Source organism: Hemitrygon akajei, chromosome 4 (assembly GCF_048418815.1).
Source record: "Hemitrygon akajei chromosome 4, sHemAka1.3, whole genome shotgun sequence".
Classification (NCBI taxonomy): Eukaryota; Metazoa; Chordata; class Chondrichthyes; order Myliobatiformes; family Dasyatidae; genus Hemitrygon; species Hemitrygon akajei.
Window position 1 is genome coordinate 128,557,901 of NC_133127.1, and position 19,262 is coordinate 128,577,162.

A 19,262-nucleotide genomic window follows, 5' to 3' on the forward strand; every position below is an offset into this window, starting at 1 on the left:
GAAACACTGTAAGGCTGCTGCTTACTGATACAACCATGGGCTTGGGAGATTCTGCCAGGTCACTATTGTATACCTTGAAGGAGTTACACACTGCAGTGAAAGAGCAGGGTTTGGGTTGCTATTGTTTTATTATTGTCATATGCACCAAGAGACAGCAAAAATTTTTGTCTTGCACACTGGTCGTACACTTCACGACACCACTGTGGCTCAGGGCATCGGAATTCGCAGTTCAGTTCCAAAGCTGTCTGTAAGGAGCTTGTACATTCTCCCTGTGAGGTGTGGATTTCCTCCGGATGCTCCAGTTTCCTCCCACATTCCAAAGAGATTCCGGTTAATCGGTTATTATATATTGTCCTGTAATTAGACTAGTGTTAAATGGCTGGTTTACTGGGCAGAGTGGCTCGTTAGGCTGGTAGGGCCTGTTCCATGCTTTATCTCGAAATAAATAAATCATTGCCCACCGCATTGAGCTAGAATAAAGTAGAACAAAAACAATTCAGAATAATGTGTAAAAGCTACCAAAAAAGTGCACTGCAGGTACACGATAAAGAGCAAAATCATAGCACGGTGGACTATGAGGCCATTCTCTAATACTAAAGGTCTATTCAAGAGTCTGACTACAGTGAGATAGAAGCTGCTCTTGAGGCCGGTACTTGCTTTCAGGTTTTTGTATTCTCTTCCTGATGGGAGAGAGGAGAAGAGAGAATGTCAGAAGTGAGCGGTGCCTTTGATGATGCTAGCGTTTTTATGCAAGTATATATGGTCTAGTGAAGTGGAAGAGTGCTTACAGGACTGCTTTGAGTCAGTAGACAGGACAATATTTAGGAATTCATCTTTGAGTCTGAATGAATATGCCGCAGTTGATTTCATCAGGACCAGTGTGGGTGAATGTGTGCCTTCAAGAACGTACCGGATATACCTAAACCAAAAGGCGTGAATGAACCAGAAGATTTGAAGTCTGCTGAGGGCCAGATCTGTGGCGTTCGAGAACGGTGATCCAGAACTATACAAGAAGTCCAGATACAACATATGGAAGGCTAGTTTAAAGGGCAATAAAACAGTTCCTGTTGAAGTTAGAGACAGAATCGGATTCACCTCAGATCTGGTATGGTTTACAATCCATTGTTTCCTACAAAGCAAAATCTAACATCGTGAATGACCGTGATGCTTCACTCTCAGATGAGCTCAACGCCATCTTGCATGCTTTGAAAGGGAGAATAAAACTACACCAGTGCAAATCCGTGCAGCATTTGATGAGCTGTGATCTCTGTCTCAGAGGCTGACGTCAGACAATCTTTCATGAGGCTAAACCCTCACAAGGCATCAGGCCCTGATGGTGTACCTGGTAAGGCTCTGAAAACCTGTGCCAACCAACTGGTGGGAGTGTTCACAGATATTTTCAATCTCTCACTGCATTTGGAGGTTCCAATTTCCTTTATGGAGTGGTATTCACATCTACTGCGATGAAGTAATATGAGAGGGTGGTCATGAATCAACAGCTGCCTAATCAAAGACCTGGACCCACTGCAACTGGCCTATTGCCACAATAGGTCTACGACAAATGTAATCTCACTGGTTCTTCACTTGGTCTTGAATCATCTGGGCAATAGTAAAACCTATGTCAATCTGCTGTTTATTGACTTCACCTCAGCGTTCAACACAATCGTACCCTTAGCTGTAATCAACAAGCTCCAAACCCATTGCCTCACATGGTGTAATGCTTAGCCTGACGCTATAACAGCTCTGGGTGTTCCAGAAATTGGAATTCAATTCCAGTGGTGTTCTGTAAAGAGTCTCTGTACATCTTTCCTGTGGAATGTGTAAATTTTCCCCAGGTCTTTCATTTTCCTCCCTCAGTCCAAAGACAAACTGGGTAGGTTAATTGCTCATTGCAAATTGTCCCATGATTAGGTTAGTCTGCAACTAGATCCTTGATTTCATCACCAGGAGACCACAATCTGTGCAGATCAGAAATAACGTCAACACCTCAGTGGCAGTCAACACTGGCACACCTCTAGGATGTGTGCTTAGTCCACTGCTCCACTCTCTCCACACCCCCGATTGTGTGGCTAGGCACAACTCAAATGCCATTTATAAATTTGCTGACAGCTCAACTATTGTTGGCAGAATTTCAAATGGTGACCAGGAGGCATACAGACAGGTCAGGTAGTTGGCTGATGTCACAGCAACAACCTTGCAGTCAGCACCAGTAAGACTAAGGAATTGACTGGAGACTTCAGGAAGGGGAATTCGAGGGAATGCATACCAGTTGTCATCCAGGGATCAGAAGTGGAAAAGGTGAGCAGTTTCAAGTTCCTGGATATCAACATCCTGGGCCCAACATATTGATGCAATTACAAAGGAGGCAAGACAGTAGCTATATTTGATTAGGAGTTTGAGGAGAATTGGTATGTCACCAAAGACACTCGTGAATTTCTACTGATATACCGTAGGGATGCGTCACTCTCTTTTATGCAGTGGCCACTGCACAGGATTGGAAAAAGATGCAGAAAGTTTTGAACTCATCCAACTCCATCACGGGCACTAACCTCTCCAATGTCCAGGACACCTTCAAAAGGCCATGCTTCCATTTAAAGAGCCCCATCAACCAGGTCATGCCCTTTTATCAAGGAGGAGGGAAAGAAGCCTGAAGACTCACATTCAATGATTCAAAATCAGCTTCTTTTCCACCACTATCAGATTTCTGATTGGACAATGAACTCATAAACACTACCTCAGTATTGTCCCTCTCTTTCTGCACTACTTATTTAATTAGTCTTTATTATTATTATATATTGCAATCTACTGCTACTGCAAAACAACAAATTTTCGTAATATTAAACCTGAATTTGATTCTTATTTACTGAGGCATTGAGAAGTAAAAACAGACACTACGGAAGGGAGTGTCATTTCTGTGATGTGCCAAGCTGTGCCCCCAACTCTCTACAGTTTCTTGCAGTCACATGCAGATCAGTTGCCATGCCAAATCATTATGCGTTTAGACAAAATGCTTTCTATGGTGCATCGATAAAAATTGATAAAGGTTGACAGGAATGTGCCAGATTTCTTTAGCTTCTTGAGAAGTTTGTGAGTTCTCTTAATCAGGACAATAACATGGTTGGACTAGGTCAAGCTATTGGTTGGTGATGTTCATACCAAGGACCTTGAATCTCTCAACCTAAACACCATTGATGTAAAAAGGAGCTTTTGCATCACCACCTTTCTAAAGTCAATGATTAGTTTTCTTTTGTTGTGTTGACAGTGAGGAAATGTTGTTATCACACCATGTCACTCAGCCCTCTAACTCTTTCCCATACCCTCATTTATCATTACTTGAGAGGTGGCCCACTGCAGACTTGGTAAACTTGTAGATGTAGTTCAAGCAGGATCTGTCCACACTGCCATTAGTGTACAGGGTATAGAGTAGGGGGTTGAGGATACAACCTTGTGGGGCACCAGTGTCTAGAATTGTTGTGGTAGTGGTGTTGCTCCCGATCTTTACTAACTGTGGTTTATTGATCAAGACGTCAACTATCCATTTGCAGAGGGACTCCCAAGGTCAGAGTTTTGTGGTCTTGGAATAAAATGCTGAAGGCAGAACTGTAGTCAATAAACAATAATCTGAGGTAAATGTCTTTACTGTTCAGATACTCCAGCGATGAGTACAGGCCTAGGGAGATTGCATCTCCTATAGACCTGTTTCAGTGGCAGGCAAATCGCATTTGGTTGAGGTTGTGAAACACTCTGGTTCCATCGGCTGTGTAAGTCTGGGGAAGACAATCTTTGGCCCCACCAAACGTGGGAGATTGAAGCACAAGCCCCCTCAAAACCCCCATTTGTGTGGATGCTGCATGATTCATTACCGTTACAAAGAAGTACCACGAAATAACAGGCAGTACACCGCGTACAATTAAACAACTTAGCTTTATAAATCTTAATTTGACTAAAGGGTTAGTAAAGAAAAGGGCCCATCTTAATGAAACTGTCTGATGTGCACAATTTGGAGATCATGGATCCCTTTCGCCGATCCTCCTTCGATCTGCCCGGGCTTCGTTGAATCATGGCCCTGCTCCAGGTTGAGTTCTACGACCTCTTCTCTCAAGCGTCTTCTCCCTTCATCTCCCGCCGAACCGAAGACCCAGCTCACAATGATGTCAGGCACACAACAAGGAAAACACACCTCCTTCATTGGACGGCTCACTTTCCAAAGCACCGGTTATCTCTAACCTTAACCCAAACACTGCTGCTACTACAGTTGTTTGGAAAACTGGAGTTGATCTGTAGTATGTCCAGCCTCTTGAAGCACTTCATGATGTCAGAGCCACTGGGTGGTTGTTTGTTACAGCACATTGTCTGGTTTTTGTTGCATACCGGGATGATCACCAAAGCAGGAGGGAGCCACAACCTGAGGCAGGAAGAGGTTAACGATGCCTGCAAATAGCCCTATCGGCTGATCTGTACACGATCTAAGGACACAGTCTGGAATGCCAAATGGGTCCAGTGCTTTCCATGGGATCACAGACTGATCTTACAGCTGCAGTGGTAATTGGAGATTCAGGTGCACTGGAGACAGTCAGGGTGGATGATGACATACCCAGTCCCTTCTGTTCAAACCGTGCACAGAATGCTTTAAGCTCACCAGGAAGCTCATCGACGATGCTGCCTGATCTGGAATTCCAATCTATTACAGGATGTTAGCCTTGCCACAACTGGCTGGACTGAGACTTGATTTTAGACGGGTGCCATCTCTTAGCATCTCTGTTAGCTTAACAGAGACCATATCTTGATTTCTGATTTGAATAATGCAGACTTAGTGACAGACTCATCTCATCTCGCTGGTAGCTGGGTGTCAAACAATGGAGCTGTTTGGTCTGGTTAGTAATGGGATTCAACAATGTTTTCAAGCATTCCAGGACCACCCTCTTCTTCTTTGGCAGCCCTTGGGAATAAAAACAAATTGCTTCTACTTCAGTTCTGAGGACACTGAGGTGGCTGCTGAGATCAGTATGGGCTGTGCATACTTAGCTATATGTCAAAGACCTTGACAGTGCAGATCTGGGCACTTTGGGAGGCGATACTCTTCTGTCATATTTGGTGCCCTTCTCAGACATTTCAGGCACTCAGTTCCATCCAAAATGCTGCTCCATTTTGTGAGGTCATGAGTCAGGGATTCCTATTAGCTGGTGGGATTGGTACATATTTTCAAATAGTCTGAAACATCTCTGAATTATCTCCTCTTTCTTGCTGCAAAAATCTTGCCATTACACATGCCAGTCTTAGGGGTCTGATGTATTTGTTGGATGTACAAATGCTGTGCCCATCCCCTTGAGTCAGTTCAATACAGGGACAAGGCCCTGATATTGATTCACTTATCCCACCTGTCAATGAATCGATATTGGTGCCTGCCTGGAGTTTCTCTAAGGTCATTATAGCTGAGGGTGGTAGTGTGGATAAGCTCCTACTACCTATTAATTGCTCCCAATGCTGTACATCTCAAATAGCCTGGCCATCACGTGCAGCTTAGCGACCAAGCCTGGCGAAACCATTTCTACTGACAGGAGAAGGTGCAAAACTGGGTTATTGGTGCCTTAAAACGAGTTGTTTCGGGCAGATGGGGATCATCAGTTATTGCTGGCAGCTTATCTAGGGGGAGGAAAGCTCTGATCTCAAACTCCCTCTGCCTACAGCTATATCCACTCATGGGGAGGCTTTGGGAGTAAACTTCGGGAAAAACTCTGGAGCTGGAGTCCCTAGGGCAGTCCTACATTGAATTCAACGCTGACTGGCAACTTCAGTAATGCTGCTGATGCCAACATGTACCGGTCTCTGCCATTCATCAGCTGTGTGGAAAGGGGAGCTGGCAACATAGACAACAGCTTGCTCTCCATATTGTACTGCCCTGGCATGTATCACGTAGACAGCTCAGCTGCAACTTCCATGGTTGACCTCAACCAACGGAGGGCCTCATTATCCTACCTGTGTATTTGTAAGATTGTACACTGACTGCTTTAGCTATTGCTGTAGATAGCTCACATTTTAGAAGCATGCAGAATAGGTATGACTCTTCCATGAGTTTCTTGGTAAGCTTGAAGTCCTGATCGTTGAACATGATTGTGTGGATGGACTGCAGTGTGAATTTCACCATCTTTGTCTGCCTTCACTGAGAAATTATTCCCACACTGCAGAAAATAGTTCATTTATACTAGGATCACATAAACGCATTTAATGTTAGGGACTGTGTTACGAAGGGCAGATTGATAGTGAACCTCTGCTTTGTGAATGCTTAGAGTAAGGTACGATCTTTTCAGTGAAGAATGGACAATGACTTGGAGCTGAGCCTGTGAGAGTACGCGTAAGGAAGCATTGTCTGCAGCCTTCTGCTCTGTGACTGAGGTTGGAGTTGCTTTCATTCTCAATAGGCAGCTGTGATTGAATAGTTGCCTTGTAGATCAGTTTGACTCCAGTTGAGAGCATTTTGGAGATGAGGCTCAACATTGCTGTGCCCTGGCATGGTATTTAGACTCCACACTGAGCCAGGGCTTGATGATGACAGTGGAGTGCAAGGGGTGCAGCAGATTGTGTTATTCTGCATTCTTACTGCTGCTAATCACAAACAGCATCACATGGATGACAAATTTTGGGTCTTTAGACAGGTTGTGTGACTCACATTTATCATGACTGGAATGCCCAACACTATAAAGGAGGTTGTCTTTGGTGTGATGGGACTCTCTTTTCACAAGGAAAGATCACTCTTGGACAAATGTATCTGCAGTAAGTAGATTGGTGAGAGTGAGGTCGAATATGCTTACTCCTGTGTTACTTCTCTCAGCACTTGTCACAGACTCAGTCTCACATGAATGTCCTTCACAGCTTGACCGTTCAGAAGTGGTGCTATCTGGATTCTCTTGATCGCATTGACAATTCCTTCTTAAAGCAGTTTTCTTGTTGTTCCTGTTCGCAGTTCTTCTATGGTATTGCTTAACAACATCATAATGCAAAAACATTGTCATGCTGTTTGCTCATGACATCCATATTCTTGAAAGAATAAAACAAAGTGGGAAAATATTGTCCAATGAAGCTGGTTGTGATGGAAATTGTGACCAGCAACCTAAAGCCACAGTCTAGCTACCTCAACATTTTTACAAATAGAAAAAAATAAAACAAACTCACATACAAAATCTCACCCTTTTGCAACATTAGGTCAAGGGGAAATAACTAGAACTCATGAATTTATTTTCAGAGGGCAGAGACCCAACAATCAAAGACTCAACAGTAGGTTGCCCAGTAAGGTTAGAAGCAGATATCTATTGTTGAGTAGACTTAAAATAAAATGAAGAAAGCTGTGGCAAGTTAGTTGCTTTTTTCTTGTCTGCTCTTTGCAGCACGTTGATAAGAATAGAAGAGGAGAAAAGCAGAAGGTGAAAGTGTTGGAGATAATGGAGGCACGCTGTAATTGAACAATATAGCACACAGACCATTTTTAGTGACATTTTAGGAAGTGTAAGCATGTCAGCAAGCCTCCCCCATTAGCTACCCCCCCCCCAGTTTCTGCCATCGTTCTCCTGTCAGGACAATGGGAATTTCATGGAAATTTTATACCAGTCGAGTGACTAATAGATGAAAGAGTAGGACAATCGAACAGACTGGATTAGATAGATCATACGTTTGTGATGGAAACTTCTCACAGGTAATACAAATATTCATAGAAGGTCAGTAATTTGTGCATCCAGAATTGGATAATGTTGTCTCGGCAGGCTGAATCATTGTTTTTAGAAAAAAGTTACGTTTGCATTATTTTATATTTACAATACGTCCAGGCTTTCAAATGAGTTGGTGTTGAACTGATAATGTGCAACTATCAGAGTAGAACCACTTCCTTTGGAAAAGCAAAAACTTATAGTCCAACAACCTAACTATGTAGTTTGTTCATTAACAGATAACCTATTCCAATTGTAAATCTAAACATTGAACTTCCAGGTCCAAACATCAGGCTGTTCATCTGAAGAGCTGAAGAATAAGGGTAACAGGGAACAAGTGATTGTCAAAGTGTATTTAATAAAGTATCATATGACAAAGGTTAAGATGTACTGTACGATCAGGAGACACTTGGCTGAATGGATAGTGCTTTAGCTTATAGATAGAAGCAGGACATGGGTGGAAGGATAATCAAAGTTCAATAGCTCCACTTAATATTAGACAAGTAGCCACAAAGCAACGACCCTCCCCCGTGCCATTTATTCCAGCAGAAAGGCATCAGCATCCTCAATCCACCAAGCAAGCAATAGCAAAACGCCCAACAAAAACCATGATTTGCAGTCCGACAAAAACTAATTGTTCACCTGACAATTCGACATACCACAGGCTCCATCATAAAGAGACAAAGAGGTGTCACACAGTGAGAGGGGAGTCTAACAAGACAAAAAAAAAACACTCACTGATTTATGGTGTTAAAGTCTACCATGTCACATTTTCTCCTGAGCTCTTTGACTCAAGAATTGGTAACAAACTCTACCCCACCAATGAGAGCAAGAGAGAGAGAGCAGTTTGCTGAGCACTGAGCCCCCGATGGCTGATGCTCTGTTCCCAATATTCAACTTTCTCCCATGGCACTTCAGTCTGTGGCACTGGCTTAGAATTGGCTCATCCCCAGGCTGCAAAGCCTCGCTCGTCTTCTATGCCATGTCTTTGGGATATCAAAAAACGGCAGGACAGTGAGCCCTGGGATCAGGTCCCAGCGCCGCAAAGAACCAAAGTTTGAGTGTAACTCTAGGTCAGGGTCTTCAACAGAACCCCATCCACCTTGAAAAGGAAAATGAGAGACATTAAAGGTAGAAATTAAGTTGTTTCTGCAGATGAACTCAAAGAAGTCACTGTCGAGTGCCATTGATAAAAATGTATAGAACCATATTCCGTGCTTCAATGCTGAGATCTGCGTTTAGGAACAAAGAATTTTATTTCAATATCTGAAGATCATATAAACTGGGTTTATAGCTTACATGGTGGAAATTATTAAAAATCATGTTTTCCTTCAGAAAATAAATTTCCTCAGGAATATCTTAAAAAGTACGAATATGTTGTGGTTTGCATCTACATACATCTCAGAATCATGTGTCTTTTCTGCGTGAGTGTTTAATAGAGTCTGAGCAGGGCCCAGCTTATTAAAATCTAAATTTAAAACTTGTTGATATTATTCTTTCCTCCATGTTTGCCCACTTTTACCTTTGTGCAATGGCTACTAGTTATGTCTCCACTGCAACTTATGATGGTTATTCTTTTGCTTGAACAACCCACCACTTAAGATCTGCTGTTTCTTAATAGTGACTTTAAGTGAATCATCAGGAGTTACTGATTTATGCACAGAAGACAATGTTTTATATAGAATTACTTTAAAATGCCTCTCACAAGTTTGATTATGTAAATCAGACCCTAGCTTAATCTTTCATAACCTCTTTGCTTCACATAATAAGTTTCTCTTTTTAATTAAAATCTTCCACCTCTGGTAGCATTTCTTAATCTTACCTAGTTCCATGCCATCCTTAAAGTAGTATCTAATAGGCTAGTCAATGTTCAACTCATGATTGTAGAGGTTTATCTTCATCGTCTTGCTCTATTTTTCATACCACTATTTATAAAACCCAGAAACCCAAAGAAAAACAGTTTTGCTGCTTTTTTTAACCTTTGCTACCACTTTTATTTCTGAAATTAATTTGTTTCCAGATTGGATGCGATTGCTCTGTAAGCGTCAAAAATAAGTTAATAAAAACAGTGTAAATGGCTGTTATTGTCTATATTTCTTTTGGACTCTTGCCAATTTCTGGCAAGATGCAGGGTCAACCTCTCCAGATATTTGGGCCTATTGCTTTGAGTCAGGTGTTGTGATCTTCATTTTAAAAATGCCATTTCAGAAAGCTTTAATTGAATATTGGCTCTCAGGAATTATCTCATGTGTAACAAATAAAGCTGCATTTGTATAACTCCTTTCACAACCTCAGAATTCTTCGTAGTGCTTCACAGTTACTTGGTAAATTGTTTGAGGTGCAGAGCTTGTCTTTAAGTGAACTACATAAATTAGTTAACTTGCAAATAGCAAAATCCCTCAGTCGCCTAACTACCAAATTATCTGCTTCCATATTGCTGCTTGAGAGGAAAATGTTGGCAGAAATACTGGATGGGTAGTTTTGCTCTTTGTTAATTAGCACCATGTACTGCAGAGTTTTAATTGCTTGCCCAAGAGCTAAAGTAATGCACTGTTTAATATTCAAATGAACCTGATGTCAAAGCTTAACATTGGAATTCTACAGTTTCTTCTGAGCACTTAATCAGACTGGATAACAATAGACTTACCTGAGCTAACATTCAGACAGTATCACATCCTGGATAAGTGGTGAAGGGAAGATGTCAAAGACAGATGTAAGGTGATAAACCAGTGATAGTGTGAAAAGTAATATGTGGCAGAAGGTGTAAAATAAAATAAAATATAAACTCAACAGTTCAGGCAGGATCTACAGTGACAGGAAGAGAGTTATCTTGCAATGCAAGTATAATTAATCCACAATACACTTCAATTGATTTATGTCTGATTCTCAACGGGGTGGTTATGTGTCTGAAGGGGGCATTAGGGGAAATAGAAGTCATCGAAGGGTGTTCAGGTTTCTTGGGGGGAGGGTGGTGGCAAGCAGCATCCTAACTATGGCATTAAAATTATGAGACCTTACACGATGGGTCAATCGTGCTAACTGGAATAGTATAAAGGCAGCTTGCTGAACACCAGCCCTGAATCCTTCTCAATGTAATTTTCACTGTTGTGCCTGTCTTCATCTTCACTTCACCATTCCTTTGTGTGCCACCACCGTTGCTCCATCCATGTCAACTCGCTGCTGTTGACAATATCCGATAGGCATTCCCAATTTGTGTTCATTTTTAATTTTAATTTAGCCCTGATAATGATGGATAAATACACATAGCACAAACTCTGAGAGTCTGAAGGCGGTGAAGCATTCATTGAATTCTAATCCTGCTAAGAAACAGAAATCACAGAATGTGTGTCACTACAATGTTACATACCTGGAGTATGGTTTTATTTAATTCTTGTTAGATCAGCGGCACTCGCCGTGACTTATTTGTAATATTGTACTGTCTAATGAAGCCACGAAACCACCAAGACTACAGGAACACTTCCGTAAAAGAAGAAGAAGAAAGCCCTGAACTCTGAGTGGAGTCATTGGGATGCTGTTGTGACGGCGATTTTTCAGCAGGCCTTCTTATTTTTACGAGGCCGAGTTGCTAGTGCGACGCTCAACCCAGCACGGATGGAAAGCGTGCAAGGGAGCCAGCTGGATTCAAACTCGGAGGCCTTCGCTCCGAAGTCCAGCGCTGATGCCACTATGCCACTAGCCGGCCACTTCCGTAAAAGACGCCTTGAAAAGTCTACTTATGGTATTACTCAGTTCCGGAAGATGAAAGGAGCATTTGAAAAGTGTTACACACTCGAGTCATTTGCCAAGAAAGCTAATAACGACCTTAGCAGTCTCATGGCCTCTTATAACATTTCGAAAATGACAGCAAAGTGTGGAAAATCTCATGTAATAGGTGAAAGATTAATAATGCCTGCTGTATCAGAAGTGCTCACCACTGTTCTCAAAATGGTTAGCAGTATTTTGAAATCAATTCCTCTGAGTAATAATTCTGTAGACATTGCATTGACAAAATGAGTAAAGACATTGAGTATCAACTGTACACAGAGCCAATAAACACAATTTGGGATATAACTGGATGAGTCAACTGTGCAAGACAACGAGGCATTACTAATAGCATATGTATGGCTTATCAAAAATGGGAAAGTTTATGAAGAGATTCTCTTTTGCAAAAAGATAAAAACAAATATCAATGGAGAATCAAACTAAGCTGAGCTTAAATGCATATTGAGGATAAATGGGGTACTCTGATTAGGAACGTGATTTCTCACGAAACAGATGGAACACTATATATGACAGATCACCATGTGCTGGTTTAGTGGTATTTAATAATTAATTCTGCAGGTTGTAATAAACCATAAGGCCATACAGTTACCTTAAACATTATAGGAGTTACAGAATGCCAATGGCTACCACAATCCAACTTGAAATAAATTGGCACTACAGAAAATGGGCAATGGCCATTCTCACCAAGGATACCACTGGATAGGCATTTTCAGTTCTTGTCAATGGTAGTGACAGTGGGGTCTCAGACTCCATGGAGATTTCCCTTCCTTTAAAGCATCTTCTGGGTGTATGGCAATAGATCATGGGAAGCAATACCAATAACTAGACCCTAAGTGCTAAACACCTCAGTTTTAACTTAAAATTTCTCTGGGATTTTCAAGCTCCTACACACTCCTGACCCCTCATTTCCTTTTCTGATGGTGCAGTGTCAGCTCTGGAGTTCATAACAATTTCTGATGATCTCAGTCCCAAGAGCATAGAAATGGTTGGTTTCAGAACAGTGGAAATCCCAAATTCCTTCCAAAAGGAGATAACCTGTATAGAATCTACATCTTCAAAGACTACAGGGAAATTTGCTGTGAAAGGGCCCAAAAAGAATAACAACCACCAGAAATGAGGTAGCATAATGTAATCCAAATAAATGAAAGAAAATTTAAAATAATTAATATTTGAAGTTAGTTGGACTGTCACCTTTTACTATCAATTTTTTCTTGTTTTAGGGTCAGGATATTATTGATGATCCACCACCAATCACTGACAATCCCTAAGTGTACCTCAGTCTGTGCTGTTTAGTTGCCTTGAACCACTGCGTTCCTTTTGGAGGTAGCTTACTGTGACAATGAAGGTATGCCAGTATTGCCAAGTTTAAGATGGTGTACAAATTGGAGGGCAATTTGAACGTGATGGTGTTCCCACGTGCCCTTAGCTCTCCTAGTGGCGGAGGCTACATATTTGGGAAGTGCTGTCAGAATAACGAGAGCAAGACACTGCAGAGCACTTCCTACAACTCTGCAGCCATCGAGCAAGCAGTGAATGTTTAGCTTGTTGATGGGATACCAATCAGATAGGCTGCTTTAAACTAATAGTTGTTCAGCTTCTTGATCAATAGTCAATAAAACCTCATCAGGTCCCTTCTGCAACAACAATACAGTCTATGATCCCTCAGTAATGTTCAATAAAGTCTATGTCATTAGCAATTTGAGGGAAAGTTATTTGTCCAAAGAAGGTACAATGCCAATGGAGGTTCAGATCCGCCCACTAATTTGAAAGTTATATTAAGCTTGAATCAAAACTAAAGGCATGCAACAACTGACATTTGCTGTATTTTACTGCTTCTGGGAGGATGGCATGTTTATTGATGTTGGGTCATCCACTGGGAATTCCATTTTCCAAACTGTCTGTTAAACATTACCAGTGCATATTAAGGGATGTTCATAATTCAACATCTACTACAAATCCAATGGAGTTTTTTCTTTGAAATGTACAATAATTCTTCTGTCTCCCCAGATAAAGCAAAATTAATCCAAAATTAATGATAGCATGAGGTTAATTTGCAAATGCTGGTGTCACAGTTATACAATGTTATTTTCTTGAATTTTAATGGAGAAGACCAAATAATGTTGTCACTGATCTTATCAAAATGGAATGGCTCTGTGTAATGGACCGGATTAATCAGACCTAAACTACTCCAGTGTCTAGGAGATGTGGTGATAAGCGTATAAGCAGAACGAAGTAACTTAGACCTAACTTATTGTCATCAAATAGAAAGCATAAGCAAACCACACAAAATGCTACATAACAAGTCACAACGATTTCCACAAGGATTTCTTCAAGACACAAAGATTTCAGGGCTCAGTATTCACCGACACAACCGATCGACAGATGACGCAATAGCCACAGCTCTTTACACCGTCCTTACACATCTGGAGATGAAGGATGTGTGGTGAACTACATATACCTGTCTGGACACGCCCCCCCCCCCCCCCCCGCTGATGGCTCCTGTGGCTCCTCCCACAGACCCCTGTATAAAGGCGATTGGAGGCACTGCTCCTCCCTCAGTCTCCAGGATGTTGTGTGATGGTCTCTTGCTGCTGACTGCTCTCTTCCAGCGAATAAAAGCCTATATCTCGCCTCACGTCTCCGAGAGTTATTGATGGTGCATCAGGATGCTTATGTGAGAATGCTGTTCTTGGACTACGGTTCAGCATTCAACACCATAATTCCTTCCAGGCTTGACAAGAAGCTCAGAGACCTTGCCTTGTGCAGCTGGATCCTCCTGGACATTCTGTCAGATCGCTGGCAGGTGGTAAGAGTGGGTTCCCTCACCTCTGCCCCTCTGACCCTCAACACAGGAGCCCCTCAGGGCTGTGTCCTAAGCCCCCTCCTTTGCTCTCAGTACACCTATGACTGTGTCGCCATCCACAGCTCCAATCTGCCAATTAAGTTTGCTGACAATACTACACTGATTGGCCTAATCTCACATAATAATGAGGCAGCCTACAGAGAAGAAGTCATCACCCTGACACAGAGGTGTCAAAAAACAACTTCTCCCTCAGTGTTGCGAAAACAAAGGAGCTGGTTGTGGACTACAGGAGGAAGGTGGACAGGCTAACCCCTACTGACATCAATGGATCTGAGGTCGAGAGGGTGAACCGCTTTAAGTTCCTCGGCATCCACATCACCGAGTATCTCACGTGATCTGTACATACCGGCTGTGTGGTGCCAAAAGCACAACAGTGCTTCTTTCACCTCAGATGGTTGACGAAGTTTGTCATGAGTCCCCAAATCCTAATGACTTTCTACAGAGGCACAATGCGAGCATCCTGACTGGCTGCATCACTGCCTGGTACAGAAACTGTAATTCCCTCAACTGCAAGACTCTGCAGAGAGTGGTGCGGACAGCCCAGCGCATCTGTAGATGTGAACTTCCCACTATTCAGGACATGTACAGAGACAAATGTATAAATAGGGCTTGAAGGATCATTGGGACCTGAGTCTCCCCAACCACAAACTGTTCCAGCTGCTACCATCTGGGAAATGGTACCACAGCATAAAAACCAGGACCAACAGGCTTCGCGACAGCTTCTTCCACTAGGCCATCAGACTGATTAATTCACACTGATATAATTGTCTTTCTATGTTATATTGACTGTACTGTTTCTTTATTACAAATTACTATAAATTGCACATTGCATATTTAAATGGAAATGTAACATAAAGATGTATGTGAAGAATGTAAGAAATAAAGTCAATTCAACTTAATTAAATTCTTAGTGTCACCACTTGATTGTTGCTGTTGTTAGGGGATCTCAGAATTCCAACTCACACATGAAACCACCCTTGGGTGCTAGGCACCAATCGCAAGTTCTGGCTCTTGGTTGTAGTCTAACAAAACTGGTAAAAGCACCCTCATAAATAACGAATTTCACAAGGACAGAGACACACCGAGACAGACAAACTCTTTGATCTTTTGTCTCAACACAACCAGATTATTGTCAAACAGATCCTGTGTCCATTAACACAGTCTTCATAAATCAATTAGACACTCTGATGGTCACTCTTCATTCACTCATGTCTGGACACAACATTCCTTTGAAAGTATATTAATGTTTATAGAAAAGTGATAAGCCCGCATCCAAAAAGTATCCACCAAACTGACTATCAAACTATTTGACATACATTTGCATTTTAGTGGTGCCTAAGACAAGGAAAAAATCCAGCAATTATCATCAAACATTCTACAGACATTAACAGACCCCACATGCTACAAGATCAGAAAGAGCTAAATTGTCATTTTGATCTTCCAGACATCCAACCAATGTTTTACAAAATCTAATATGACACACAATCGAGCGTCGCTGATGAAAGTCTCTTGTCAGCACATCCAGGTGAGCACTCGTGGAGATAACACACTTGACCACTGCTGCACTCCTTTCCGCAACTCTTACTAAGCGCTCCTTTTGGAAAATCAGATCACTCTTCGATCCTGCTTTTGCCGACGTATAAGCAGAAGCTTAAACAAGAGGCGGCCATAGTTAAAACCATCCACTGTTGGTCCGACCCATTGGCTTCCATGCTGCAAGACTGCTTCGATGACGTTGACTGGAATGTCTTCCATGATGAGGATGTTTCTAAGTTCACGGATGGAGTCACGGATGATGTTGTCCCTCAGAAGTTGGTCAGGGTCTTCCCGAACCAGAAACCCTGGATCAATAGTTCCGTGTGAGCAGCACTTACAGTGCGACATCGAGCTCACATCGCTGGCAATCAACTAGAGCTCAAGAAAAGCAGCTATGATCTGTGCAAAGCTAGCAATGCTGTGAAACAGCAATATAGGGAGAAGACTGAGTCAAGATTCACAACGAATAATACACGTGACTTGTGGTGAGGGCTGCATATCATTGCAGACTTCAAAGCCAAATGTTGCGGTGCCGCCAACATTGTGGTGTCTCTCCCAGATGAGCTCAATCGCTTTTACACTCGGTGCTGAGCCTCCGAGGAAAGCTACCGCTACAACCTGCAACCTGGTCATCTCTGAGGCTGAGGTACGCAGATGTTTCCAACGAATGGACAGTCACAAGGCCGCGGGACCGGACGTCCTCCCAGGGCGAGTACTCAGGATGTGCGTAGCACAACTGGCAGGTGTGTTTACAGACATTTTTAATCTCTCCCTCTCCCAGTGTAGAGTGCCCTCTTGCTTCAAATTATCCACCATTGTCCCTGTACCAAAAAAGACCGAGGAAACATGCCTGGATGCCTGGCGTCCTGTTGCACTCACCTCAGTAATAAGCAAATGCTTTGAGAGGCTGGTCAAGGATTACATCTGCAGCTTGCTACCACCCAAAATGGACCCCCTACAATTCACCTACTGACACAACAGATCAACAGGTGATGCAATAGCCACTGCTCTACACACCGTCCTTCCACACCTGGAGAAGAAAGATGCTTATGTAACAACGCTGTTCTTGGACTACAGTTCAGCATTCAACACCATAGTTCCATCCAGGCTTGACAAGAAGCTCAGAGACCTCGGCCTTGACCCTGCCTTGTGCAGCTGGATCCTGGAGTTCCTGTCAGATCGCCAGCAGGTTGTAAGAGTGGACTCTCACACCTCCAACCCTCTGATTCTCAACACAGGAGCCCCTCAGGGCCGCGTACCGAGTCCCCTCCTTTACTCCCCTTACCACCCATGACTGTGTTGCCACCCACAGCTCCAATCTGCTAATTAAATTTGCCAATGACACTACGTTGATTGGCCTTATCTTAAACCATAACGAGGTGGTCTACAGGGAATAAGTCATCTCTCTGACACAGTGGTGTCAAGATAACAACCTCTCCCTCAATGTCACAAAAACAAAGAAGCTGGTTGTGGATTACATGAGGAATGGAGACAGGCTAACCCCTATTGACATCAATGGATCTGGGGTTGAGAGGGTGAACAGCTTCAAGTTCCTTGGCATCCACATCACCGAGGATCTCACGTGGTCTGTACACACCAGCAGTGTGGTGAAAAAGGCACAACAGTGCCTCTTTCACCTCAGATGGTTGAGGAAGTTTGGTATGGGCCCCCAAATCCCAAGAACTTACTACAAGGGCACAATTGAGAGCATCCTGACTGGCTGCACCACTGCCTGGTATGGGAACTGTACCTCCCTTAATCGCAGGACTCTGCAGAGAGTGGTGCGGACAGCCCAGCGCATCTGTAGTTGTGAACTTCCCATGATTCAGGACATTTTTAAGGACAGGTGTGTAAAAAGGGCCCGTAGGATCATTGGGGACTTAAGTCATCCCAACCACAAACTGTTCCAGCTGCTACCATCCGGGAAGCGGTACCGCAGCATAAAAGCCAGGACCAACAGGCTCTGGGACAGCTTCTTCCACCAGCCCATCAGACTGATGAACTGACGCTGATCTGAGTGTACTCGATACTACATTGACTGTTCTATTTATTATAAATGATTATAAATTACTATGTTTGTACATGGCACATTTAGATGGAGACATAAGGATTTTTACTCATCATGTATGTGAAGGATGTAAGAAATAAAGTCAATTCAAATTCAAGGGAGGAAGTTTGCTGAATGGCCTATGAGATAGCTTTTTAGCGTAGCTTGTCCTTGTGCCTATTCAGGGAAAGGTTATCTTGGATTGGGTAATAACCCAGATCTCATGAGGGAGCTTAATGTAAAGGAACCCTTAGGAGGCAGTGTTCAGAATATAATTGAATTCATACTGCAATTTGAGAGGGAGAAGCATAAGGTCACATGTTCCACTACTGCAATGAAATAAAGGGAATTACAGTGGTGTGAGAGAGGAGCTTGCCTGGGTGGATTGGAGGAAGATACTGGTACAGGTGATGGCAGAAGTTTCTGGGAATAGTTCACAGGGTGCAGAATAGATAAGTCCCACAGAAGAAGTTGTCAAATGGCAGGGGTGTCAACCGTGGCTGACAAAGGAAGTTCAGGACTGCATAAAAACCAGGGAAAGGGCATATAAGGTAGGAAAAGTGTATGGAAAGTTGGATGATGATTGGGAAGATTTTAAAATCCCACAAAAGGCAACTAAAAAGCTATAAGAAGGGAAAAGATGAAATATGAGGGAAAACTAGCCAATAATATAAAACAGGATACCAGAAGATTTTCAGAATGAAAGGGAGGTGAGAGTTGATATTGGTCCACTGGAAAATAATGCTGGTGAGGTAGATTTGGGGGACAAAGAAATGGCAGATGAAATTAATGGAAGATGTACATTGCTTCAGTCTTTACTGTGAAAGACACTAACTGTAATCCAGAGGTCCATGAGTGTAAGGGAGCAGGGGTGAATACCATTACTATTACAAAGTAAAAGTGCTAGGAAAACTGGAAGGTCTTAAGGTGCACAAATCAAGTGGACCAGATGGATTACATCTCAGAGTCCCGAAAGAGATTGCTGAAGAGATAACGGATGCATTGGTCATGATCTTTCAAGAATCACTTGATTCTGACATGGTCTCAGAGGACTGGAAAATTACAAATGCCACTCCACTCTTTAAGAAGGGAGGAAGACCAAAGAGAGTAAATTATAGGCCCATTAGCCCAACCTCAGTGGCAGGGAAAGTGTTGGAGTCTATTAGTAAGGATGAAGTTTTGGGATACTTGCAGACTAATGCTAAAATAAGTCAAAGTCAACATGGTTTCTGTAAAGGGAAATCTTGCCTGTCAAATCTTTAGGAATTCCTCGAGGAAGTAACAATCAGGGTGGACAAAGGAGAGGCAGTGGATGTCATTTACTTAGATTTTCAGA